Source organism: Nicotiana tabacum, chromosome 13 (assembly GCF_000715075.1).
Source record: "Nicotiana tabacum cultivar K326 chromosome 13, ASM71507v2, whole genome shotgun sequence".
In the NCBI taxonomy this organism is placed as follows: domain Eukaryota; kingdom Viridiplantae; phylum Streptophyta; class Magnoliopsida; order Solanales; family Solanaceae; genus Nicotiana; species Nicotiana tabacum.
Window position 1 is genome coordinate 17,066,314 of NC_134092.1, and position 27,613 is coordinate 17,093,926.

Below are 27,613 nucleotides of genomic sequence, written 5' to 3' on the forward strand. Positions count from 1 at the left end.
TTTTTCCTAACAATTTCAAAGATTTGAACAATTTTAATCAAGATGGTTGAATAAGTCCATTTATCGGATACAACTTGAAAGAAACAAGTTGCATCAATCTTTCATGTGCCTAAAATTGAAAAAAGAATCAACCATAACATAGGTCCTATTAGCATTATAAATAGTGGTTCTTGCAATATTTTTTCTCAAAGTAATTAACATCAAGGAAAATGATGATCTATTGGTTTTCCTATCTTTCACTTCTTCTTTTATCATTATCTTTATGCACAGCTTCTGCTGATGCTCAGGAAAAGTTCCTTCAATGCTTATATGTTGGTAATAACCAAAAGATCTCCTTTTACCCTCAAAACAACAAATCTTACTCATCCATTTTGCAGTTCTTGTATACGGTTGAATCCGGGCCCACCCGATTCTACTATTTGACCGAGACCGAGAGGTTGCATCGAAGGACGACCTCGTAACGGAATAGACTAAATCACGAGGATAAGGTACCGAATTCAGAATCGAGGTAACTGTCTAGATCGAGGCTAGTAGCGATCAAAGTCAAATGAGACAGACATCGAGCAAGATCGAAGATAGCACAATAACAGAAAGGCGAGATATCTGTGACTGGTCTAGGATCATGGCGTAAATCTCGGAACTGATCCAATCAGAAACGGTTAATTAGCTAATCATGGGATTTTTTTCTGTAATTAGATCATAGCTTAACATGGAAGACACCTGAGGAGGATGTGGCCTTGCCTCACTGACAAAAAATGTTTAGTGCAGTATTACAGTAGAATACTATCACAATTATGAAACACGTAAGGACAATTAACTTACAAAAAAGTTTGCCTTATCATATTTTATTCTCATACTAGGCAATTGCCATCAATCTAAATGATAAGCTCCTTTAGCATTCCTGGGGAGATCTTGAAATGCAAAAAGAATTCTGACATCTTGTGTAGTAGTTGCATATTTTGCTAGACCATCAGCCACTTAATTGGCTTCTCTAAACAATACCTTATCTCGACATTAGCTTGAGATAAAATCTGCTTTGTTTCTAGTATTACAGCTTTGAACTTGCAGTTCTCCAATGTATTTTGAATCAATATTTTGGCAATAATTAGAGAATCAACCTCTAATATAATCTCCCTGAATCCTTGTTTGATGCACCATTCAGAACCATATTTAGCTGCATAGGCTTCAGCCATATTGTTGCTGCTGCACATTTTTGGGACTGCAAAAATCATAATTAAATTTCCGCCACAATCTCTAACAATTACACCCATACCCGCTAAGCCTGAAGAGTGAAGATAGCTTCCACGAGTGTTGATTTTCACTTTTCCTTCAGGAGGCAAATCCCAAAGGACTGCCAAGCTTTTAGGGACAGGCCTGAGCTTTTCAACTAATTCACAGATTTTAGGCCAAGACTGATCCCAATCACAACTAGGAAATGCCAATTTTAGAATTGTTCTAAGGATCCAAATAGCATTATGGTACAATCTGCTGTACACCACCTTTCTTTGATCCGCATATTTAGAAGAACTAATCCCTTTCTATAACTCTCGGCATATGACCAAGGGTGTAATTTCGAGTATCATTTTGTGCACATTGTTAACAGGCTTAGTACTAAACCACACTTGCAAGACCTCTCTAATAGGCCTTTTGTGATGTCTGAAACCCACGGATCCACCAAAAAAATCCCACAGTTTTAGAGCCACTTCACTTTCAACAAACACATGTTGAAAAGTCTCACACTTGGGAGCAGTACAACAATGACATCTGGAAACCATTTGTTTCCCAAACTTATACACTAAATCATCAGTGGGAAGCTTCTTTTGCAACATTTTTAATGCCAAAAAGGATATTTCAAAAGGGATATTGTTATGCCAAACCTTCAGTATCAAATTACTATGTTGCCCATGAGTTATGCTTTTCTGATAAACAGATTTGGTGGAAAAGTTTCCGTCTGCAGTGTTTTCCCATATTGGATAGTCTTCATAGTCGTGCTTTCCTATTGGCAATATGCCAATATGATTCACTATGGTCAATGGGAGAGCATGAGTAAGCTTGGCCATATTCCATGTTCCCTATTTAATATAATCTGCCACTTGAATCTTGTGAGATCTAGCTGGACAAGGGTGTAGTTTGGCAAGTGCACCCTTACCAGTCCAGTTATCTCACCAAAAATTAGAGTTTCCTTTATTTATAATCCATAGGATATTCTTCTCATTTTGGTCCCTAACCTCCAATAGATGTTTCCAGGTGTGAGATCGTCCACTTCTCCATACTTTAGCAACAGGGTGTTTGTTGATGCAATATTTATTGATAATGAAGGAGCTCCAAATAATTTGGTTTGTTCTTAAATTCCACCACGTTTTAATGGCAAGAGTACTACTAATATCAACCAAGCTTATAATACCAGTGCCTCCCACTTCTTTTCCTTTACATAAATTGCTCCATGAGCTCTAGTGATACTTGCTCTTCTCACTGTCTGAGCCCCAAAAGAACTTCGCAAAATATTTTTTGATGAGGTTAAAGGTTCCTTTTGGTGGACTCAATTGCTGCAAGAGTATATGTGGGTATAGCCTGAAGCACATGCTTAATTAAAGTCATTCTCCCCCCATGAGATAACATTTTCCCTTGCCAACCACTTAACGTTTTTGCAATCTTTGATACAAGGCCATCAAAGTATTCTATCTTTTTTCTCCCAATGTAGATTGGACAACCCAGGTATACGAAAGGAAAGTTGTGATCCATGAAACCAATGACCTCTCTCATCCTGTTAATTCTAGAAGGAGATGTTTTAGGAGAGGTTAGGAAGAAACGTTTTTCTCTATTAACCTGTTGTCCAGAAGACTCCTCATACAATTGTATTTGCTTTAAGACAAGTTTAATAGACTTTCTTTTTCCCCCGCTGAATATAATAATATCATCTGTATAGGCAAGATGATTCACCTGGGGGCCTCTCTTGCTCATAAAGAAAGGAATAAAGTCACTGTTATGGTGAAGCTTGTTAAGCAGCCTAGATAGTACTTCTGCACAAATATTGAAACCTCCTGAGGAGGTGAAAAAACCTTTTCTTTCTCCATTAATAATAATAGAGTACCAAATATTAGAAATTAGCCTACTTATAATATCAATATAGTCATCTGAAAAGCCAAACTTACTTAGAACAGATCTGAGGAAACTCCAAGACATCCTGTGGTAAGCCTTAGCCATGTCAAGTTTAATAACCATGTTGCCTCCTCTATTGGTCTGAGCTATTCCATGGACAATTTCTTGAGCCAAATGGACATTGTCAGTAATGGATCTTCCCTTAACAAAGCCTGATTGATTATCTGAAATTATCTTTGGTAGAAAGGGGTTGAGCCTTCTTGACATAACTTTGGATATGATTTTTTGAGAGTAGTTACTGAGGCTAATAGGCCTCATTTCAGAGAAATTTCTAGGAGACTCCACTCTAGGAAAAGAAGCCTGGTTGTTCAACCCAGAAATTTAGGAATCTGAAGTAACTATGCTTGACATCTTGATCTGATTGGGCTTTTAAAAGCAAAGGCCTATGATCTGAGCATGTTCTTCCTAGATGTCTAACAATATTACTTTGAAATTTCTGATTCCACTGATCATTGTAAATGATTCTATCTAATTTTTCCTAATTCTCTTTATTGGCCTTCTATTGTTGCACCAAATATAGTTTGATCCTACATAACCAGCATCCATCAACCCACATTCATTCATGCAGGATATGAAGTCTAAGCTTTTATAGGCTCTATGAGGTTTTTCCCCCATTTCTTCTTCCGATTCCATAATTACATTAAAATCGCCTCCAACACACCATGCAGAATCTATATTGGAGCTTAGACTCTCCAGACTGGACCAGAGATCTACTATATAAAGGGGGGTCTAATCATTTGTAAAGAACATGGTTCACAGATATAAAGGCAATATAATTCTCTTTCTCTTTATACTATTGTTCATCAGCTTGTTATATTTTATTTGTTCTTGCATAAACCAGTTCAAGGGTATCCAAACTCGAGGGCTAAGTTCCATTATAACACTGGTTTACTCTACTTTATAGTTTATTTCTGTTATTAATCTTTATATTTATCAATTTGTATTAAGTAAAATCACGTGTCCTTAGAACCTCATTATAAGTTTAATTATTATCCATTTTAAGGGTAAACAGTTTGGCGCCCACTATGGGGCCAAGGATAATAGTGATTGCTCAATACTAATTTCGATAACACACACTGCTTTACACTTGTTCTCATAAGAATTTTTGTTTTTAGGATAAATATGTCAAACTCACAAGCAGCACCTACACATGGTGACAATGGCCTCGGATTTCACTGGAAAAATGACAATATAGCCGCCCCAGGAATCAAGGTGCCTTAGGCTGACCTCGAGGGAGCACCAACATGTCGCCCTAAATGCAAATTTTGGCATTGATCCCGAAGGTAGTGTACATAGAGAAGTTCGATCAGATGGTCGAGGTACGCAGGGCGGAGAAGATGATGGAGTTAGCCTCCAATTGATATTCAAAATGTTACAGGCTCAACAAGCCTCTATAGCACAACTACAAAATCAACACCGAACACCGAGTAGGATCAAACCAGAAGTCGTCCACAGGACCGAGCCTATGCCAGAAAGGTCGAACGCCAACGAATCGGGGACTGACCCCGCCATTATGAAAATGCTCAAGGAGCTTACTAAAAAGATTGAATCGGAATAAAATAAAATCGAGGCAAATGACAAGAAAGTAGAGACATACAACTCCTGCGTTGACTAAATACCGGGGGCTCCGCCGATTCTAAATGGTGTGAATTCAAAGAAATTCGTACAGAAGCCTTTCCCTCCAAGTGCGGTTCCGAAACCCATTCCGAAGAAATTCTGAATGTCAGAAATTCCTAAGTATAATGGGACTACCGACCCTAATGAGCATGTAACTTCTTATATATGCGCAATAAAAGGGAATGGCTTGGAAGACGATGAGATTGAATTTATTTTACTAAACAAATTTGGAGAAACCTTGTCGAAAGGAGCAATGATATGGTACCATAATTTGCCGCCTAATTCCATCAATTTCTTCGCCATGCTTGCAGACTTCTTCGTAAAGGCACATGCCGTAGCAATAAAGGTTGCAACTAGGAAGTCGAACCTCTTCAAAGTGAAACAAAAAGACAACGAAATGTTGAGGGAATTCGTATCTCGGTTCCATATGGAATGCATGAAACTACCACTAGTCACAGACGTTTGGGCTATTCAAGCCTTTACTCAGGGATTGAACGAACGAAGTTCAGTGGCATCACGACATCTAAAGAAGAATTTAATTGAATATCTAGTGGTAACCTGGGCCGATGTACATAATCGGCACCAGTCAAAGATCAGGGTCGAGGATGATCAATTGGGGACCCCTTCCAATTCCGTTTACCCAAACAGGCCCGTCGGCAGAACTCAAAGGGATATCGACAGAGAACCCCGGTCGAACAAAGATCGGTATCAACCATACAACGCAGATCATAGAAACAACGGCCCATGATGCAATTCCGTCTGAAATGATAAACATGTCAATCCCACAGAAATACTACGATTATCAGAATACAACTTCATCATCGACACATCAGGTATTGTGTCATCCATTGGGAGAATCAAAGATACTAGATGGCCCAGACCCCTACAAACCGATCCATCCCAAAGAAACCCCAATCAAATATGCAAATACCATGGTACACATGGTCATAAAATCGAAGACTGCAGAACACTAAGGGAGGAGGTGGCCTGTCTAATTCAACGAGGGTCGCCTTCGAGAATTCTTGAGCGACCGAGCTAAAACCCATTTCAGAGACAACGATGTAAACAGGAAAAACGAGCAGGAAGAGCCACAACACGTGATTCACATGATCGTTGGTGGGGTTGATATTCCACAAGGGCCCATGTTCAAACGCAATAAAGTATCAATCACCAGGAAAAAACGAACTCGAGACTATGTGCCAAAAGGCACTTTATCATTCAATGATGAGGAAGCAGAAGGGATCTCACAACCCCACAATGATGCTTTGGTAATCTCTATCCTTATGAATAGAATTCAGGTTAAATGTGTTTTGAATTTTTGATTGATCTAGGAAGCTCGGCCAATATTATTCGATCGAGGGTCGTAGAGCAGCTAGGCCTACAAGATCAAATTGTACCCGCAGCTCGGATTCTCAATGGCTTCAACATGGCGAGTGAAATAACTAAAGACGAAATCATCCTACCAGTAAATGTAGCCGGAACTATTCAAGAAACAATGTTCCATGTGATCGAGGGTGATATGAGAGACAACGCACTGCTCGAAAGACCCTGGATTCACAACATGAAGGCGGTCCCCTCAACCCATCACCAGATACTGAAGTTCCCAACACCGGATGGAGTAAAAATGGTGTATGGGGAACAAAATGCTGCCAAAGAGATGTTTGCGGTCGACGAAGTAATATCAGTATCGACGCTTTCGTCAAAAAAGGGATCAGAGTCTAAAGGAAAACAGGAAGCTAAATAGCAACCACAAGCACCAGCCTCAACTCAGCCAGAAAAGCAGGGAACGGACGAGGACAGTGACTACTGGATCCCTCGATCCTTCATAACCCTCGAGGATTCCGATGCCACCAAATCGATAGTCGAAGAGCTGGAGCAAGTCATACTGATCGAGCATCTACCCGATCGAAAGGTATACCTGGGTACGGGGTTAACCCCCGAGCTTAGGGAAAAACTCAATAAATTTCTTATCAATAATATGGATTGTTTTGCTTGGTCACACCTAGATATAATAGGGATCCCACCAGAGATCACTACACATCGACTGAGCTTGGACCCGAACTTCCGCCCGGTAAAACAAAAGAGAAGGCCCCAGTCCGAGGTAAAATATGCATTCATCAAGGACGAGATAGACAAACTTCTCAAAATAAGATCCATTCAGGAAGTAAAATATCCCGAATGGTTAGAAAACGTAGTCGTAGTCCCTAAAAAGGGAAATAAACTTAGAATGTGCGTATATTATAAAGATTAAACAAAGCATGTCCTAAAGACTCTTTTCCTCTGTAGAATATCGATCGCATGATCGATGCCACGGCCGACCACGAGATCCTTAGTTTTCTCGATGCCTACTCCAGGTACAATCAAATACAAATGAACCCAGAGGATCAGTAAAAGACTTCGTTCATCACTAAGTACGACACCTATTGTTATAATGCAATGCCGTTTGGACTAAACAATGCTGGTGCCACTTATCAACACTTAGTAAATCGAATGTTCGAAGAACAAATAGGTAAATCAATGGAGGTTTATATTGACGATATGCTAGTTAAGTCCCTGCAAGCAGAGGACCATTTGACACATTTACAGGAGACCTTCGATATACTAAAGAAACACTACATGAAACTCAACCCGGAGAAATGTGCATTAGGGGTCGGCTCGGGCAAGTTCCTCGGCTTTATGGTATCAAATCGGGGGATCGAAATCAACCCCGATAAGATCAAGGCAATTGAAGACATAACAGTTGTGGACAATGTTAAGGTCGTACAAAGATTAACAGGGCGCATAGCCGCCCTAGGTCGATTCATCTCAAGGTCTTCAGATATAAGTCACAGGTTCTTCTCATTGCTCAAAAAGAAGAACAATTTTTCATGGACCACAGAATATCAACAAGTATTGGAAGAATTAAAGCAGTAACTCTCGAGCCCGCCACTGCTTCATACTCCGAAAACGGACGAGCAACTCTAATTATACTTAGCCGTCTCGAAAATCGCAGTAAGTGGGGTCCTAGTTCGAGAAGAGCAAGGTACACAATTTCCTGTTTACTATGTTAGTCGAACTTTAGGTGAGGCCAAGACCCGGTACCCACACTTAGAAAAATTAGCGTTTTCCCTAATAAGCGCCTATAGGAAATTAAAACCATATTTTCAGTGTCACCTGATCTGTGTGGTGACTACTTATCCCCTTCGCAATATTTCGTATAAGCCCGAACTTTCGGGCCGATTTGCCAAATGGGTCGTCGAGATAAATGGGTACGATATCGAGTATCGACCCCGAACGGCCATCAAGTCACAAATCTTAGCAGACTTCGTGGCCGACTTTATGCCAGCCCTCGTACCTGAGGTCGAAAAGGAACTATTATTAAATTCGGGTACATCATCAGGGGTGTGGACCCTCTTCACAGACGGCGCTTCGAGCATGAAGGGGTCCGGGCTAGGCATCGTTTTGAAGTCACCCACGGGTAATACAATTAGACAAGCTATCAAAACTTCTAAGTTAACTAACAATGAGGCCGAGTATGAGGCCATGATTGCAGGTCTCGAGCTAGCAAAAGGTTTGGGAGCAGAGGTCATCGAGGCCAAATGTGACTCCCTGCTTGTGGTAAACCAATGCAATAAAACGTTCGAGGTTCGAGAAGATCAAATGCAGAGGTACTTGGACAAACTACAGGTGACTCTAACATTGGTTTAAAGAATGAACCCTATAGCATGTTCCTCGAGAACAAAACAGCGAGGTCGATGCCCTTGCAAATTTGGGGTCATCAGTCAAAGACAACGAGGTTATCTCTGGGACTGTGGTACAACTTTCAAGGTCAGTAATCGAAGAAGGCCATGCCGAAATCAACTCCACAAGTTTGACCTGGGATTGGAGGAACAAATATATCGAGTACCTAAAGAACGGGAAGCTTCTATCGGATTCTAAGGAATTGAGGATTCTACGTACGAAGGTCGCATGATTCACATCGGCCGGAGGTGGAACACTTTATAGAAGGATGTTCGATGGACCATTGGAAATATATTTGGTACTATGAGATACCGACTACGTCCTATGAGAAATCCACGAGGGCACCTACGAAAATCATTTCAGTGCCGAATCATTGGTTCACAAAGTCATCAAAGCAGGATACTATTGGGCTGATATAGAAAAGGATACAAAAGAGTTTGTTCGAAGTCCGAAAAATGTCAAAGGTATGCACCGATGATTCACCAACCCGGAGAGAAACTCCACGCAGTCTTATCCCCATGGCCATTCATGAAATGGGGAATGGATATCATCGGCCCTCTACCATCAGCCCCAGGTAAAGCTAAATTTATTTTGTTTATGACTTACTATTTCTATAAGTGGGTTGAAGCACATGCTTTCGAGAAAATTAGAGAGAAAGAAGTTATAGGCTTCATCTGGGACCACATTATATGCCGATTCGGCATGCATGCCGAGATCGTATGCGACAATGGAAAGCAATTCGTCTATAGCAAAGTGACAAAGTTTCTCGAAGATCACAAAATAAAAAGGATCCTGCCAACACTGTATCATCCTAGTGGGAACAGACAGGCCAAATCGACAAACAAGATCATCATTCAAAATCTAAAGAAAAGATTGAATGATGCAAAGGGAAAATGGAGAGAAATATTCCCCGAAGTCCTTTGGGCATATCGAACAACGTCAAAATCAAGTACGGGGGAAACACCGTTCTCTTTAGTATATGGCGTCGAAGCTCTGAGGCTATGAATACAAGCCTTAAATTGCTAGATGTAAAACGGGAAGCCGCCCTCGTTCGAATGGCCGCACAGAAATATCGGATCGAAAGGTACTACAATCGAAGAGCCAATCTTCGACACTTTAAAATCGGGGACTTGGTTCTGAAGAAGGTCACCCTCAATACTCGAGACCCAAACAAAGGAAAACTTGGCCCGAAATGGGAAGGACCGTATCAGGTCCTCGATATCATCGGAAAGGGATCCTACAAACTTGGCACGATGAACGCTGAACAATTACCAAACAATTTGAACATATCACTCCCCAAACAATATTACTGCTAAGGTACGACCTTCTCCATTTTCGTTTATATTTTATACTAAACATTTGTAGGTGTTTGTTCGAAGACACCAAAGGATTCTTCAAACACAAACTCCTTAGGTTTGAAATCACGCGATGCACTCTTTTTCCCTTGGACCAGTTTTTGTCCCAAATAGGTTTTTTCGGTGAGGGTTTTACTGAAGCAACCATTGTTCGTGCTAACTTAGAGCAATTCAACAGTATCCGAGGCTCCTTTACAATCAACCTCGAATATTGGGGGGCATCACCCTCAGATAGTTACAAGAAAAATAATTCGTGTTGGCAGGGTCTCGAAAGGCAAATTTTGTAAAGGACCGAACGGTCAAATTAACCATGTCCATGTAGATTACTCAAGCCCCAATAGCAAAACATGTACGCATGTATAATCTATTGAAAGAAGTATTTTTCCTTACCAGATGCTTTATGCCCTAGAGAAATTTATACTTTACAATTTCATACTTATGATCTATCATGGAAACTGGATTAAGGGGCGATCACAATTGAAGTTCAAACAATTTACTCTATACTCGGGGACTACCGTCCAAAAAATTAACATGATCGAATTACTAAACCTCGAAATTGTAAGACCTTAAAATGACAATCCCTGATTTTATAGGCCATGGCCACCCCACTCGGGGACTGACACTTCAAACGAGTTCGAAGTATAGCAGGGAAACAAGCCTAAGGGGAAAATCCAAAACTTAAGGCTACTACCAAATTAACACGGTTTGGAGACGTCCGAATTCCGTTATAAAAAAGGCCTTCAAATATTCTCGTAAACCAGTTAAAAAAGGCAACCCTCGGCTGAACTAGTAAGGGTGTCGATAATATCGACCCTCGAAAAACCCTAAGGGGTATCAAATTGTTCGAACTCTCGGACAATTTGTGCTAAGACATAACAAAGCAAAGGATTTCGATAACACCAATCCTCGAAAAACCTATTGGGTACAAATTTTATCACCAATACTCGAAAAAACTAATGGGTAAATTTTTTTATGATTAATGTTTTCAAGCCGAAAAAGGGGAAAAGCCATTCTTTTGAGGCCATATCGTCCTAATTCAAGAACCTAAGGGCCATTTTATTTTTTGAGTTCGAGAAATCATCCTTACTCAACTACACTGTCCGACTTCGGTCTATTTGCCTAAAGTCCCAAACTTGTGAGCAAGATCTCCATAAGGTATGAAGGCATGAAAGAAATAGAATTTTCATGAGGCAGGAAATATAATAAAAACAAGTCAAAAAGAAAAAGATCTTTTATATATACGAAGATATTTACAAGGACCGATCAAGGTCCCGCATAAAAAATCAAAAAAGAAAAAGTCTAAGATTCCTAATTTTCCTCAGGGGCAGCTTCTTCTCAATCGAGGTCCTCCCCATTCTCGGAACCGCTCTTGCTGCCATCATCATCATCATCAACGGAAGAGGCCAACGCTCCAGCATCAGCTTCATGCTCTCTAGCCTTTATTATCTCGTCGATAAAATCGAAACCTCGAGCGTGGAAGATTGAAATATCAGCCACCGTTCTCGAATCGAGCCCATGAGATTTTAAGATTTTCATTACCTGCTCGATCAGGTCGGTCTGATCTTGGTGAGCCTTAGCCAACTCGGCTTGGAGGTCCTTGATCTCCTCTTCTTTTTGCCCACTAAGAAGTTTAAGGGCATTCCTCTCCTCCGTGAGCCCTTATAGGTCGGCCTCACATCGGCTCAGCTCTGCTCGGGACTTTGAAAATGCCTCTTTATGGAGTGCCAAAGCCTATACGAAAAAAAGAGAGGAAATTAGACAGGAAGAGAAGATAAAAACTAAGTATGATATCGACAAAGGGAGTTGAGACTCACCCGAATCAAGGCTTGTTGAGCCTCATCAAAGAGACTCGATGCTTCTTCCAGGTCGGTGGTAACCTCGACCCCGATAAAGTAACCACGGAAGGGGTCCTCCCCTCCATGGGCCCCGTCTTACTTCTGGAGTCCTCGTAGCTTGGGCCTCCCAATTTGCCTCCTTGGAAAACACAGGGAAAATCGACGAGTCTCCAATATCTATTGCCCCAAGTGAGCCACTTGGGGCGTTCTCCCCGGTGCGAAAGGCCTCAGAGCCGGCCTCTTCAGACATACCCGCCTTTTGCTCATCTCGGCAGGAGGCATCTTCGATCTTCGACGATTCAGGGACTTTGCCATAGCCCTTTTCCAAGACCCCCTCAGATCGAAGTGGAATCTCCTCAACCACCACCGACTCAGCGGCCTTTGGGGCCTCGATGGTTTTTTTTACTCGGGCTACCAGTTCTGAGACATCGTCATCATCTTCTTCTTCTTCCTCCCTTAGCTGTTGAATCACATCCGCAGGCAGGGAAACGGTGTCTTTCTTCGGCTTACGAACCAGATTCTTCTTATGCTTTGGATCCTTGGAGGATGAGGTCATTTTCCTCTTCTTATCCTTCGCCGTCTTCTGAACCGGGGTCGAAGTCTCCTCCTCACCAGATGGGGGCCTCCTGACCGCATCCTTGCCCAGGCCTGTACACGAGAGAATTGAATAAGTAGAAGAACGACATCTTAATCAAATCATCAAATACACAAAAAATGGGCTTACCATGATTCGTTCCCTCCTATCGGCCCTTTGCTAAATCACGCCAAGAGTGCTCGGCGTATGTAGAGGTCGAGGCCAGGTTTCGAACCCAGCTCTCGAGGTCAAGAATCGCATGGGGAATCCAAGCGACCGCTACATCATGGAAAAAGACATCAATGAGAAAAGACAAAGGACGAGATAATAGATGGAAGCTAAAAGTGAGACGGTACTTACGATTTATGTTCCATTTCTCAGAAAATGGCATCTTCTCGACTGGGATTAGGTCGGAAGTCCTCACTCGAACAACCCGCCCATACAGCCTTGATCATTTTCCTCGTCTACGCTCGAGAACAACAGTTTGGTAGCCCGACGTTGGAGTTTTATTAACCTGCCTCGATAGAGGCGGGGGCTATACAATCTGATAAGGTGATCGAGGGTGAAAGGAAGCCCCTCAACTTTGCTCCTAAAGAATCGAAGCAGAATAACAATTCGCTAAAAGGAAGGATGGATTTGTCCTAGGGTTACTTGATATTGACGGCAAAAATCAATGATGACGGGGCTTAGGGGGGCCATCTTGAAAGGGTAAGTGTAGATACTTAGAAACCCTTCCACATGAGTGGTGATGTCTTCTTTGGGGGTCGGGACCACCACCTCTTTGCCCTTCCAGTTGCAGTCTTTCTTTACCTGCTTAAGGTATCTCTCAGTTATCGAGCATATATACCTCGATATTGGCTCGCATCGACCAAGAATCGATGAGGCTTTATCGATCTTAAAATCGGAGTTTAGCGCGCACCCCCCAGGAATACATTCCTCAAGACGGGGTTCCACCGGCGATTTTCCGCTGGCCGGTTAAGAAGATGAAATAGCTTCTTTTTTGTAGTATCGTTTTTGATGTTTTTGCCATTTTGTGTGAGTTTGAAGAAGAGGGAGATAATAGAACTTGACGTTTGAGAAAGGATTAACAGCAAAACCTGAAGATTTGTAGAAGGGAAGAACTTAAGAGATATAAAAGCTTTGGAGATTAGAAGGAACTGAATGTAAAGTTTGAATTAATGTGAAAAAGGTCTATTTATTGGATTCACGGCAACGGTACAAAGGCACTAGTGGCCGACAGCCAACTGACACCCATTAATGACTTGGGAAACTGTACCGACGAGACGTTTCGGTCACTTCCGTCGCTTACATCACGAGGATGACGTCATGACAGGTCGAGATATAGAATCGAAGGCTTAATTTGTTTTCTTGTCACTACACTCCAAAAAACGAGGGGACTATCTGTATACGGTTGAATCCGAGCCCACCCGATTCTACTATTTGACCGAGACCGGGAGGTTACATCGAAGGACGGCCTCGTAACGGAATAGACTAAATCACAAGGATAAGGTACCGTGTTCAGAATCGAGATACCTGTCAAATCGAGGCTAGTAGCGATCGAAGCCAAATGAGACAGACATCGAGCAAGATCAAAGATAGCACAATAACAGAAAGGCGAGATATCCGTGACTGGTCTAGGATCATGACGTAAATCTCGGAACGGATTCAATCAGAAATGGTTAATTAGCTAATCATGAGATTTCCTTCTGTAATTAGAATTATACCATAAGTGGAATTACTCTACTATATAAATGGGGATTCTAATCATTTGTAAAGAACATGGTTCACAGATATAAAGGCAATATAATTCTCTTTCTCGTTTATACTATTGTTTATCAGCTCGTTATATTTTAATTGTTCTTGCATCAATCAGTTCAAGGGTATCCAAACTCGAGGGCTGAGTTTCATTCTAACACTGATTTGCTTTACTTTATAGTTTATTTCTATTATTAATTTTCATATTTATCAATTGGTATTAAGTGAAATCACGTGTCCTTAGGACCTCATTATAAGTTTAATTGTTATCCAATTTTAAGGGTAAACAATTCTCTATACAGAACCTGAAGTTAAATTCGACGGAAATCCCAAAACCCCTTGTAATTGTGACCCCAGTAAGTAAACATGAAATCTGACAAGTCATTCTATGTGCTAAGGAAACTAGCATGCACGTTAGGGTTCGTAGTGGAGGGCATGACCCTGAAGGCCTTTCTTATGTATCTGACGTTCCATTCGTCTTAATTGATCTCATAAACTTTCGAAACACCACTATTATTGTTGAGGAAAAAAGTGCCTGGGTTGATACTGGATCCAGTATTGGCAAACTCTATCATAAAATCGCTGAAAAAAGTAAAACCTTAGGGTTTTCTACAGCAGTCTATCCGATAGTTGGTGCAGGTGGTGTATTCAGTGGAGGTGGCACTGGGGTTATGATTAGAAAATATTGTCTCGCAGCAGATAATAATGTAGATGCACGTTTAATGGACGTGAATGGAAAAATTCTAGGGAGTCAATGAGGAAAGATCTATTTTGGGCTATAAGAGGAGGTGGAGGCAATACCTTTGGAGTTGTTCTTGCATGGAAAATCAAATTGGTAGACGTTCCAGAAAAGGTAATAGTCTTCACCATTGACAAAACTTTGGAACAAAATGCAACAAAACTTATTCATAAATGGCAATATGTCTCACCAAAGTTCCATCAAGATTTGTTCATTAGAGTTGTGATTCGCAAAAACAAACAAAGTGCCCTCGTAGCTTCATTCTACTCCATATTCCTAGGTGGAAATGGAGTTGACCAATTTCTTGGTATAATGCAAGAAAGCTTCCCTGAATTAGGATTAAAAAGAGAAGATTGCATTGAGATGAGCTGGATTGAGTCTACTTTATATTTTGCAGGATACTCAAGAGGAGAATCCCTTGATGTTCTACTAAAAAGGGGTCAATCTTTTGGATATTACTTTAAGGTAAAATCAGACTTCGTACAAAAGCCAATCTCATAAAGAGAACTAGAAGGGATATGGGACTTATTCAAAGAAGATAAAGATGCAAAATGTTCCTAAATTCCATATGGTGGAAAAATGGATGAGATTTCAGAGAATGAAATTCCATACCCACATAGAGCTGGAAATTTATATGAAATACAATATGGTGTGATTTGGTTTGACAAAGTAGAAGAAGAAGCAGAAAGGCACATAAATAGGATAAGAAAGCTTTATGAATACATGACTCCTTTAGTTTCGAAATTTCCAAGAGATGCTTATGTGAATTATAGGGATCTTGATATTGGGGCCAACAACATAAATAGAAACACAAGCACACAAGCTATGAACAAGCTAAAGCTTGGGGTTATAAGTATTTTTAAAATAACTTTGATAGATTGGTTAAAGTGAAGACTAAAGTGGATCCTTCAAACTTCTTTAGAAATGAACAAAGCATTCCACCCTTTGAAGAGAAGTGAATGAAGTTTTTGGTGGAAGGAAATATCAAATAAAAGACAAATAATCTTATTAAATAATTTGTTATTTTTTTATACCGTGTTTACTTGGCATCTTGTTTGTGGTATAAGTAATATCAGTATAATATTTATGTTGCAATTTCCGGTGTTATGCATATCGGTACAAGAAGTTTGACTCATTCATGAAAGGTCAAACTTACACAAAGACATATTCTGATCCATGTGTATACTTCAAAAGATTTTCTAACAACAACTTTATTATTTTGTTGTTGTATGTGGATGACATGTTAATTGTAGGAAAAAAACAAGGGGCTGATCACAAAGTTGAAGAGAGATTTGTCCAAGTCATTTGATATGAAGGACTTGGGCCTAGCACAACAAATTTTGGGTATAAAGATAGTTCGAGAGCGAACAAGCAGAAAGTTGTGGCTGTCTCAGGAGAAGTACATTGAACGTGTACTGGAACGCTTCAACATGAAGAATGCCAAGCCAGTCAACACACCTCTTGCTAGTCATCTGAAGTTAAACAAGAAGATGTGTCCTACAACAATGGAGGAAAAGAAAATCATGACCAAAGTTCTTTATTCCTCCGCCGTCGGAAGTTTGATGTATTCAATGGTATGCACTAGACCTGATATATTGCTCACGTTGTTGGTGTTGTAAGTGGGTTTCTTGAAAATTATGGAAAAGAACACTGGGAAGCAGTCAAGTGGATACTCAGGTACCTAAGAGGTACCACGAGAGATTGTTTGTGCTTTGGAGGATGTGATCCAATCTTGAAGAGCTATACAGATGCCGATATGGCAGGTGACATTGATAATAGAAAATTTACTACTGGATATTTGTTTACATTTTCAGGGGGAGCTATATCATGACAGTCAAGGTTACAGAAGTGTGTCACACTCTCTACAACTGAAGCAGAGTATATTGCCGCTATTGAAGCTGGCAAAGAGATGATATGGTTGAAATAGTTTCTTCAAGAGCTTGGCTTGCATCAAAAGGAGTATGTCGTCTATTGTGACAGTCAAAGTGCAATAGACCTTAGCAAGAACTCCATGTACCATGCAAGGACCAAACACATCGACATGAGATATCACTGGATTCGAGAAAGGATAGAGGATGGATCTATGCAGGTCAAGAAGATCCATACAAGTGAGAATCCTTCGGATATGCTGACCAAGGTAGTACCAAGAGACAAGTTTGAGCTATGCAAAGAACTTGTCGGCATGCACTGAAACTAGAATCTCTGGTGTTACCTCATTCAGGTGAATGGGACTGGAGTGGGAGATTTGTGGGGGTCCATTCCATGATTTAAGGCCTTTGATAAAGACTTCTAAGTCTTTTTCTTTGAATTGGCAGCCACTGTTTCTGAATTGTCAACATTGAAGGAAAATGTCAAATATAGTAGGCGTGAGAGAGTGAGGCTCCACCTATAAAAGGAGAGCTTCAACGCTCATCTTTATACACCAATCTCAGAGGAAAAATATATCTGAGACTTAGAAAGAAAGAGTGAGGTTCCACAGACAGGTTATAAGAAAATAGTCTGTGAGAAAAATAGAGAGTGAGCGATATTATAGTGATGTGGTAATATCGAAAGAGAATTAGAGTATTTGTTTTGAGTGTTGTAGTGGTCTTTGGAGTATTTTACTCGGACCTACAAAATGTAAAATTCCTTGCTATAGTGATATCAGTTGCTCCTCTCGGGGCCGTGGTTTTTTTTTTTATTCAAAAGTGTTTTCCACGTAAAATCTTGGTATCGTTGTTACTCTTTTATTTTTGTTAATTACCGTATCTCGGTGCTACGTTATTATTCAGTTTTTATTACCGTGAATATTATTTCTGAAGGGGATTTATTCCCGACATTAATAACTCACCCACGACCGAGAAGTTCTAGCTTGACCCAAAATTATTCTATCTTCTTTCTCATCTCACGCTATGGATTCCCTCTCCTTTCAAATAGAAAATTTTTCCAATAACAATTTCCTATATTTCAGTGTTTGCTCCAGAGCTATTATTTCCATAGTTGCTCTCATTAATTTCTTCCTCAACTTATGCAAAGCCAAACGAAAAATAGTTTTACCCAGCAAAATAGATTCCAAGGTCCTTCACCAGTGGCTTCGTTTCTCACATCTCATTATCTCTCCCAACAATGGTCCTTTACCATCGAAAACTTCTACTGAAGTAGAGGAAATTTTGGGTCTTCTCGGGAAAGGGTATACGGAGAAAATGATGAAAGAAGAAGAGAAGAAACGATATATATATTTTTTTTTAAGAATTAACCTAAATAACTGCTCACATAATCTCTTAAATTAAAAATAGCCGGCGGATATATAATATATGTATAACTCATATATAATATGTATATAACCAAATATAATCTACGTATACCGGCTAGAAAAAAATAATAGTAAATATGACCGCTATTTGTGTAACAATCTCAAAAAAATTAGAAATAAAAAAGGCCCACTTGTAATTAGTTGCTAATACCCAATTGAAAAATGACATGTACATAGTGTAGCTCGTTAGTGATGTTTTATTCATTCTTTATGCGCGTCTAGCTGGGTATAACTATTTTTCGATCCGGCTAAAATTTTTGGGCCGTTGATGAGTTATTAAATAGATATGGGTGAGATTTTAGGCAGAGCCAATAAAACATTGCCACATAATAAATAATTATACATTTTATTAACATAAGTGTAACGTTAGGGGACAAAGGCCGCAAAATAGGTGAGGGAAAGGTATTTATAGACTAAATCCGATAATCCACGGGCAGGTTTGGCCTTTTTTCTGTATTTTCAACTTATACGTCCTTCCTATTTTTGCTTTTCAACAGTTCATCATTAAAGAAAGATTTTGTTTCTACTCTACTCATTGGCATTTGGCAAAGAAGAGTTCTAATAATATTTCCACAATACCAAATGTAGAGCTAAATCTAATTTAATTTGGTACTATAAAATAAACAAAATTAAATAGATATATCATATACGTAAGGGACATGGAAGGTCGCTTCGTTGTTTTAGATTTGCCCTTGAGGCAGGAAGTTTGACATTGACTCATACCTAATAAATTAAAATCCTAAAAAGTGAATACATTAAGAAGGGACATAAAACCTAACGTTCATAAAAAATTTATAGCTCTCTCTATATATAGATTGAGTCGTAACTCATTATACTTTTAAAGTACTTTAATATTATCTTAATCACATGGAATAGATATCATGATGACTCTTTGTATTAATTGAGATATTTAAGGGGCTCGAGCGCTTGAACTATGTACAGTTAAACCTCTCCATAACAGTTTTATTTGTTCTGATATTTTTTTGTTACTATAGTAAAGTGCTTTTATAGAAGATATATTTTATAACATAATATAATTAAAGTCCGTTACGAGAAAAATATAACTTTTATAGTGAATATTTGTTATATAAGGATGTTGAAGTCTGACCGCATGTGCCACAAACTTTTTAGAAGAAAGAGTCATTTGCCTCGTCCCCCTTAGTTAGCTGAAAGTTAAGCTACATTAGCCAAAGCAGACTTTTATCATACAGATATTTAACCTAAAAGTTGGGTTTTAGTCCGTGGATTATAAATTGAATGGCTTTCTTAACTTGCTAATTGAATTGGACTCTTTTTTAGTGGTTAAGGATTTTATGTTACTAAAATTTTATTTATACCGTCCTTTGCCCTTAACTCTATGCCCTTAAATACGTAGTTTTCCTAAACTTGTTTGTGCAATAATATACAAATTAAACTTTTTTTCCTACTCCTGTTTTTCTTTACAAATACGTAGTTTACATTTAAATCATCCCATCAATTGTAAAATTGTCATTTTAAAATATCATTTTCCTTTTGTTCTACATTTTGTTTCCTAACAATTTCAAAGATTTGAACAACCTTAATCTAGATGGTTGAATAAGTCCAATATTTATCGGATACAACTTGAAAGAAACAAGTTGCATCAATCTTTCATGTGCCTAAAATTGAAAAACAAAATCAACCATAACATAGGTCCTATTAGCATTATAAATAGTGGTTCTTGCAAATTTTTTTCTCAAAGTAATTAACATCAAAGAAAATGATGATCTATTGGTTTTCCTATCTTTCACTTCTTCGTTTATCATTATCTTTATGCACAGCTTCTGCTGATTCTCAGGAAAAGTTCCTTCAATGCTTATCTGTTGGCAATAACCAAAAGATCTCCTTTTACACTCAAAACAACAAATCTTACTCATCCATTTTGCAGTTCTCTATGCAGAACCTGAGGTTAAATTCGACGAAAACCCCTAAACCTCTTGTAATTGTGACCCCAGTAAGTAAACAAGAAATCCGACAAGTCATTCTGTGTGCTAAGGAAACTAGCATGCACGTTAGGGTTCGTAGTGGAGGGCATGACCCTGAAGACCTTTCTTATGTATCTGACGTTCCATTCGTCTTAATTGATCTCGTTAACTTCCGAAACATCACTATCAATGTTGAGGAAAAAAGTGTATGGGTTGACACTGGATCCAGTATTGGCGAACTCTATTATAAAATCACGAAAAAAGTAAAACCTTAGGGTTTCTGCAGCAGTCTATCGATAGTTGGTGCAGGTGGTGTATTCAGTGGAGGTGGCACTGGGGTTATGATTAGAAAATATGGTCTCGCAACAGATAATATTGTAGATGAACGTTTAATGGACATGAAAGGAAAGATTCTTGATAGGGAGTCAATAGAGAAAGATCTCTTTTGGGCTATAAGAGGAGGTGGAGGCAATACCTTTGGACTTGTTCTTGCATGGAAAATCAAATTGGTAGACGTTCCTGAAAAGGTAATAGTCTTCACCATTGACAAAACCTTGGAACAAAATGCAACAAAACTTATTCATAAATGGCAATATGTCTCACCAAAGTGTTGGGCTATCCGATTACTTGGCCTCAGGCCCAATAAGGCAGCCTTAATGACTTGGCCAGATACTATTTTATTTGTACATAGTCATTAGTTGATTAGTTAGGCTTCTTTTATAATGAGCACTTATTTGTAAAAGAACTACATATAAATAGAAAAAGGCTGAATGGTAATTAAGTTTTTGAGCCACAAATCACTTTCTCTTATTTCCGTTCTTCGCGAATATTCTAAAGAAAACCCTAACCAGCTTCTTCCCAAAATCCAGCTCGATTCAGGATGTTCCATGGTATCAGAGCATGGATCCTGATTGATCTCGTCACGCTGAATCGAGCGATAGTACCCTTGTTCATTTTCGAGGAAGATTCAAAATCATTTTTTTTTTTGAAAAATACTTTCTTCGTTTTTTCGAAATCTCTGTAATTTACAGTTTATATCTTCAATACCTCGGTCGATTTGAGGTTTTCTCTTGGTTTTGGCTGGTGACTGTAGTTGTCGAAGCTAGGGTTCAAGTCTCACTTTGAAGCTAGGGTTCAAGTTCCACCGTCGAAGTTAGGGTTTCAAGTTCCAGTCTTCATCTGTATCTTCAACTTCTAGTTTTCTGGACACTCTCGTGATTATCAAGGCCGTACTCTTTTCGGTTGCAAAAGAGCTTGGTAATATAGTTCTTTCTCAAAACTCTATGTTTTACAATAACGTTGTTGATTGTTCCTCGAACTCTGAGGCATATTATGTGCTTGGTTTATTGTGAATAATGGGTAGTATTGAAGGAACCAGTAATAACAGTGCTATTGATTCCTCGAATCCAATGTTCCTCCATCCCTCTGATATTCCTGGGATTTCCTTAGTCCACACACCTTTCTCTGGTACTGGGTTTGGTGGGTGGAAAAGAAGTATAATTGTGTCTTTATCTGCTAAGAATAAAATTGGTTTTGTAGATGGTACTTGCCCCAAACCTGCTAAAAATTCTCCACACATTAAACAATGGAAGAGATGTAATAATATGGTCATCTCTTGTGGTTTCGTAGATGGTACTTGCCCCAAACTTGCTAAAAATTCTCCACACATTAAACAATGGAAGAGATGTAATAATATGGTCATCTCTTGGTTGACCAGTTCACTTTCTCCAGAAATTGCTGAAAGTGTTCAATACTCAGAAACTGTTGAAAGCATCTGGGAATAATTAAATAAAAGATATGGGGCAGTTAATGAGACCAAGGTTTTTGAGATAAAGAAAGAGCATGCTTCCACTATGCAAGGAGCTATTGACATAGCTTCCTACTTCAACAAACTTAAGAAATTATGGGATGAACTAAGGGTAATGCGCAGTAATAAAGTAAATACTTATGCATATCCTATTAAAGCTGAACTTCTGAAAAAGGAAGAAAAAGATAGAGTCCATCAGTTTTTATAGGTCTGAATGAGATATATCTTGGGGTTATGAGTAATATTTTGATGATGCAACCACTTTCATCACTTGATAGCACCTATAACATCCTGTTACAAGATGAAAAACAAAGATAAGTAAATCCTGGTTCACATTTCAGTTCTGAATTTGCATCCTTTAATGTGTCTGGCCTGAACAACAAAACACTTTTTGTTCAGCCTCAAAGACAGTATACCCAAAGGGTTAATTTTGACCAGACTAAAGGAAACCTGAGTAATCTCTTTTGCAAATATTGCAAGAAGCCTGGGCACTTAGTTGATAAGTGTTACAAGCTTTATGGATTTTCTTCTAATTTCAAGTTTACCAAAGGCAAGAGAATTGCAGCCAATGTGACTACAGAAAATGAATTTCCTAATGATTCCAACTCAAATTCATCTGGCCTCACTCCTATTGCCAACATTGGTGTTATTGTATCTTCTGAGGGTCAAAGGTCTGCAGTACCTGGTCTAACACCGTAGCAGTACACTCAATTGATATATCTGCTTCAGCAATCTCAACTATCTGATTCGATCACTCCACCTCATCTCATGGCATCTGCCAATTTTGCTGGTATATTATTATCTGATCCTATAGTGTCTGGTTCTAGTTCTTGTATGCTGACACAAACCACAAACTCTACAAAGTTAATCTGGATAATTGATTCTGGCGCCACTGATCACATGACCTCAAATAAAGATGTCCTTTTCAATATAATTCCCTTAACTATTCCTTATCTAGTATCTCTTCCAAATATCTATAAAGTGAAGGTCACAAGTACATGTTCCTACTCATTAAATGAATCTATCACTTTACACAATGTCCTTTATGTCCCTTCTTTTCATCACAATTTAATATCTGTGAATAAACCGGTACAACAATTGCGTTGTATAGTTATGTTCACTCATATTGGATGTTTTATCCAGGACCATTTTCTGAAGAAGCCTCTGGAGCTTGGTAGAGTGGATGATGGACTCTACAAGTTAGATTTGCTTTTGACATCTATCCCACACAACTCTATAGCCGAAAATTTTAATTCTTGCAGCTTATATTCTGATCTTTCTGCTCACACTCCCACTTCTGTAAATACTTCCATTTTCACTTGTAATAAAGCTGCAAAAGATGATATGGGCATTGTTTGGCACTAAAGACTTGCACATGTTCCTTTTGTGAGAATGAAAACTATTTCTCTGTTTCTTCTAAACAATGTTTTCCTTGTAATGTATGTCATATGGCTAGACAAACTAGGTTGCCCTTTCCTGACAGTAGTATTCAGACCAATAAATCTTTCCAACTTTTTTATGTTGACACTTGGGGACCTTATCACACCCCTACTTACTCTGTCTCTAGATACTTTCTAACAATTGTGGATGATTTTAGTAGATCTACTTGGACTCACTTAATGGGATCTAAAAGTAATGCATTTTCTCTTCTAAAAGTATTTGTTCTTATGGTCAAAACTCAATTCAATATGAATGTTCAAACCATTAGAAGTGACAATGCCTTGGAGCTTGGGTCCAGTCACATGGCCATTTTCTTCTTCTCTAATAATGGCATCATTCATCAAACCAGCTGTCCTCACACACCACAACAAAATGGTGTGGTAGAGAGGAAGCATAGAACTCTACTTGAAGCATCTAGAGCACTTCTCTTTCAGTCCAAACTACCACTTAGATTCTGGGGTGATTGCCTATTAACAGCCACTTACATCATCAATAGACTTCCTTCTAAATTACTCAACAACAAATCACCTTTTGAAATATTACATGGGAAAATCCCACATTATTCTCACCTAAGATCCTTTGGTTCCTTGTGTTATGCAACTGTACCAATTCCACAAAGAGATAAACTCCAACCAATGGCCATGAGATGTGTATTTTTGGGATACCCTTTTGCCAAAAAGGGATACAAGTTATATTGTTTAGATACTCACAAAATTTTTATTTCTAGAGATGTTGTCTTTCATGAGCTTGTGTTTCCTTTTGATAAATCTTCTCCTTCTCCATCTCCTGCTATACAGTCCCATACTCTTCCTCCCAGTGTTGTGCTGGATCCCTTTAATGACACTATTAATTTTGCACCTTCTCAGCCACCTACTCATATATCACTCTCCATTACTGATACTATTCCTAGTTCTAATTCTCCAGCTGCACCTTCTGCTTCTCTACATACTCCACTTGATTCTCCTATTATTTCCAATCCTGCTTCCTCTATTCAATCCCTAACATTTAATCCTGACATCCTTCCTCTTGTTCTTTCACCTAATGCCCCTCCATTAAGGAGATCTGACAGACCACATCATCTTCCATCCTATTTACATGACTATAAATGTCAGCTACCTGCCTCTTTTTCTTGTTCTTCTGCTCAGCCTACTGAATCTGAACCATACACTTATGATCAGGTAGCACCTATTCCAGCCTGGCAAGAAGCAATGAGAAAGGAGTTTGAGGCACTAGATGCCAATAAGACTTAGGATATTGTTGAACTACCTACTGGAAAAAAATCTATTGGGTGCAAGTGGGTCTATAAAATAAAGTATAGAGTAGATGGTAGTGTAGAAAGGTATAAATCAAGGCTTGTGATTAAGGGTACTACACAGGTTGAGGGAGTGAATTTCACTGAAACGTTTTCACCTGTTGTGAAGTTGTCTACTGTTAAATGTCTTATAGCTGTTGCTATAAAGCAAGGTTGGTCTCTACTTCAGCTTGATGTGAATAATGCTTTCCTTCATGGTGATTTACATGAAGAGGTTTATATGAAGCTTCCTTAAGGTCTTTCTATTTCTTCATCTTTCTTATCTGCCCCTTAGTTTGGAAGCTAAAGAAATCCCTCTATGGCTTGAGGAAAGCTTCCAGACAATGGTATGCAAAGTTGTTCCAAGCTTTGTGTTCAAGAGGGTACACTCATTCCTTAAATGACTATTCCTTATTTGTAAAAGGGTCTTCTGGTGACATTGTAATTCTTGCTGTATATGTAGATAATATCATCTTAACAGGGAACAATCTTGTTGAGAATTATGCTTTAAAGGAATTCTTGGATAATGAGTTTAAAATAAAAGATTTGGGTTTGTTACACTATTTTTTTGGGCATTGAGGTCATTACTTCTCCTGATGGTGTCTTCCTAAATCAAAGAAAGTTTCTCTTGGATTTACTTAAAGAACATAATTGTTTGGAGGTAACCCCTATTGTTTCTCCTTTGGATTTGAATTTCAAGTTCAAAGCTGGTTCTGGGGAGTTGTTTGCTCATCCTGAAAGGTACAGGAGTACCTAATTGGGAAGCTTCTATTCTTGACTCATACTCGACCTAATCTCTGCTTTGGTGTGCAACATTTAAGTCAGTTTCTACAAGCCTCTAGGTTGCCTCATATTACTGCTGCCTTCCATATGTTGAGATACTTGAAGGCCATCATTGATGTTGGGCTATTCTACTCTAACTCTCCTAATTATACTCTCACAGCATATTCTGATAGTGATTGGGTAGCTTGTCCTGATACTCGCAAGTCTATTTCTGATTTTTGTGTTTTTTTGGGTGACTGTTTGGTGGCCTGGAAATCTAAGAAATAACTTGTTGTTTCCCTCTCCTCAGCTGAGGCAGAATATAGGGAACTTAGTAAAGTTGTGGCTGAACTAACTTGGCTCACTACGCCTCTTCCTGACCTTTCTGTTCCTATTTCTTATCATGTTTTTGTCTTTTGTGACAATCAGGTTGGCATTCACATTGCTAAGAACCCGATGTTTCATGAGAGAACCAAGCATACCGAGGTGGATTGTCATTTTATCAAGAAGAAGTTAGCAAATGGCTTGATCCAGTTGTTTCATGTTTCCACATCTAATCATCTTGCTGACATCTTCACCAAGCCTCTTACTGGTGTAATTCATCAGTCCTTCTTGTCCAAGTTGAAGGTGTTCTCCCCCTCCAACTTGAAGGGGGGTGTTGGGCTATCCGACTACTTGGCCTCAGGCCCAATAAGGCAACCTTAATGACTTGGCCAGATACTATTTTACTTGTACATAGCCATTAGTTGATTAGTTAGGTTTCTTTTGTAATGAGCACTTATTTGTAAAAGAACTACATATAAATAGAAAAAGGCTGAATGGCTAATTCAGTTTTTGAGCCACAAATTACTTTCTCTTATTTCCTTTCTTCTCGAACATTCTACAGAAAACCCTAACCAGCTTCTTCCCAAAATCCCGCTCAATTCAGGATGTTCACACAAAGTTCCATCAAGATTTGTTCATTAGAGTTGTGATCCGCAAAAACAAACAAAATGCCCTCGTAGCTTCATTCTACTCCATATTCCTAGGTGGAAATGGAATTGACCAATTACTTGGTATAATGCAAGAAAGTTTCCCTGAATTAGGATTAAAAAGAGAAGATTGCATTGAGATGAGCTGGATTGAGTCTACTTTATATTTTGCGGATACTCAAGAGGAGAATCCCTTGATGTTCTACTAAAAAGGGGTCAATCTTTTGGACATTACTTTAAGGTAAAATCAGACTTGGTACAAAAGCCAATCTCAGAAAGAGAACTAAAAGGGATATGGGACTTATTCAAAGAAGGTGAAGATGCATTGAGACTAATGTTCCTAAATTCCATATGGTGGAAAAATGGATGAGATTTCATAGAATGAAATTCCATACCCACATAGAGCTGGAAATTTATATGAAATCCAATATGTTGTGAGTTGGTTTGACAAAGTAGAAGAAGAAACAGAAAGGCACATAAATTGGATAAGAAAGCTTTATGAATACATGACTCCTTTAGTTTCGAAATTTCCAAGAGCTGCTTATGTGAATTATAGGGATCTTGATATTGGGGCCAACAACATAAATGGAAACACAAGCTATGAACAAGCTAAAGCTTGGGGTTATAAGTATTTTAAAAATAACTTTGATAGATTGGTTCAAGTGAAGACTAAGGTGGATCCTTCAAACTTCTTTAGAAATGAACAAAGCATTCCACCCTTTGAAGAGAAGTGAATGAAGTGTTTGGTGGAAGGAAATATCAAATAAAAGAAAAATAATCTTATTAAATAATTCGGTATTGTTTTATACCGTGTTTACTTGGCATAATTTTTGTGGTATAAGTAATAGCAGTATAATATTTATGTTGCAATTTCCGGTGTTATGCATATCGGATCCAACATGAGATAACTTGAGGTTTACAGAAATAAAATACCTAAATCCCAAATTAACCTTGATTTCATCTTTTTATTTTTATTTATTTTTAAAATAAGGGCAAACTTGCAAAATATTTATATTATACATCTGTATCTCAATCTTAATACAATGAACATTCCATCTGCTAAAAAAGATATTCTTCAGATCATAACATCTGCCAAAAGATATTCACCAAACAATATACCACTGACTATTAATTCTTATCTTAGAATCAGTGTGCTATAGTCACTACATAATTTTATATACGAGTTAAATGATTAATGTATCCTTTTCCTAGTTATTATATGACTATAAGCATAATAAATGGCCACAAGATTATAGTCTTATATGTTAACTAGATGATAGCTCGTAACACGGGCCCAATTTTTATTTTATTTTTATAGTATAGATTATTTTTAACCCGCGACAGAAACAATTT

General features: G+C 38.7%; 2 pseudogenes; both read left to right on the top strand.

Annotated features, from left to right (window-relative positions):
• Positions 1 to 209: 209 nt before the first annotated feature.
• LOC107832285 (tetrahydroberberine oxidase-like) lies at positions 210 to 15,713 on the top strand (annotated as a pseudogene).
• Positions 15,714 to 19,784: 4,071 nt separating this feature from the next.
• Positions 19,785 to 26,994, top strand: LOC107832286 (tetrahydroberberine oxidase-like; annotated as a pseudogene).
• The last annotated feature ends 619 nt before the right edge of the window (positions 26,995 to 27,613 follow it).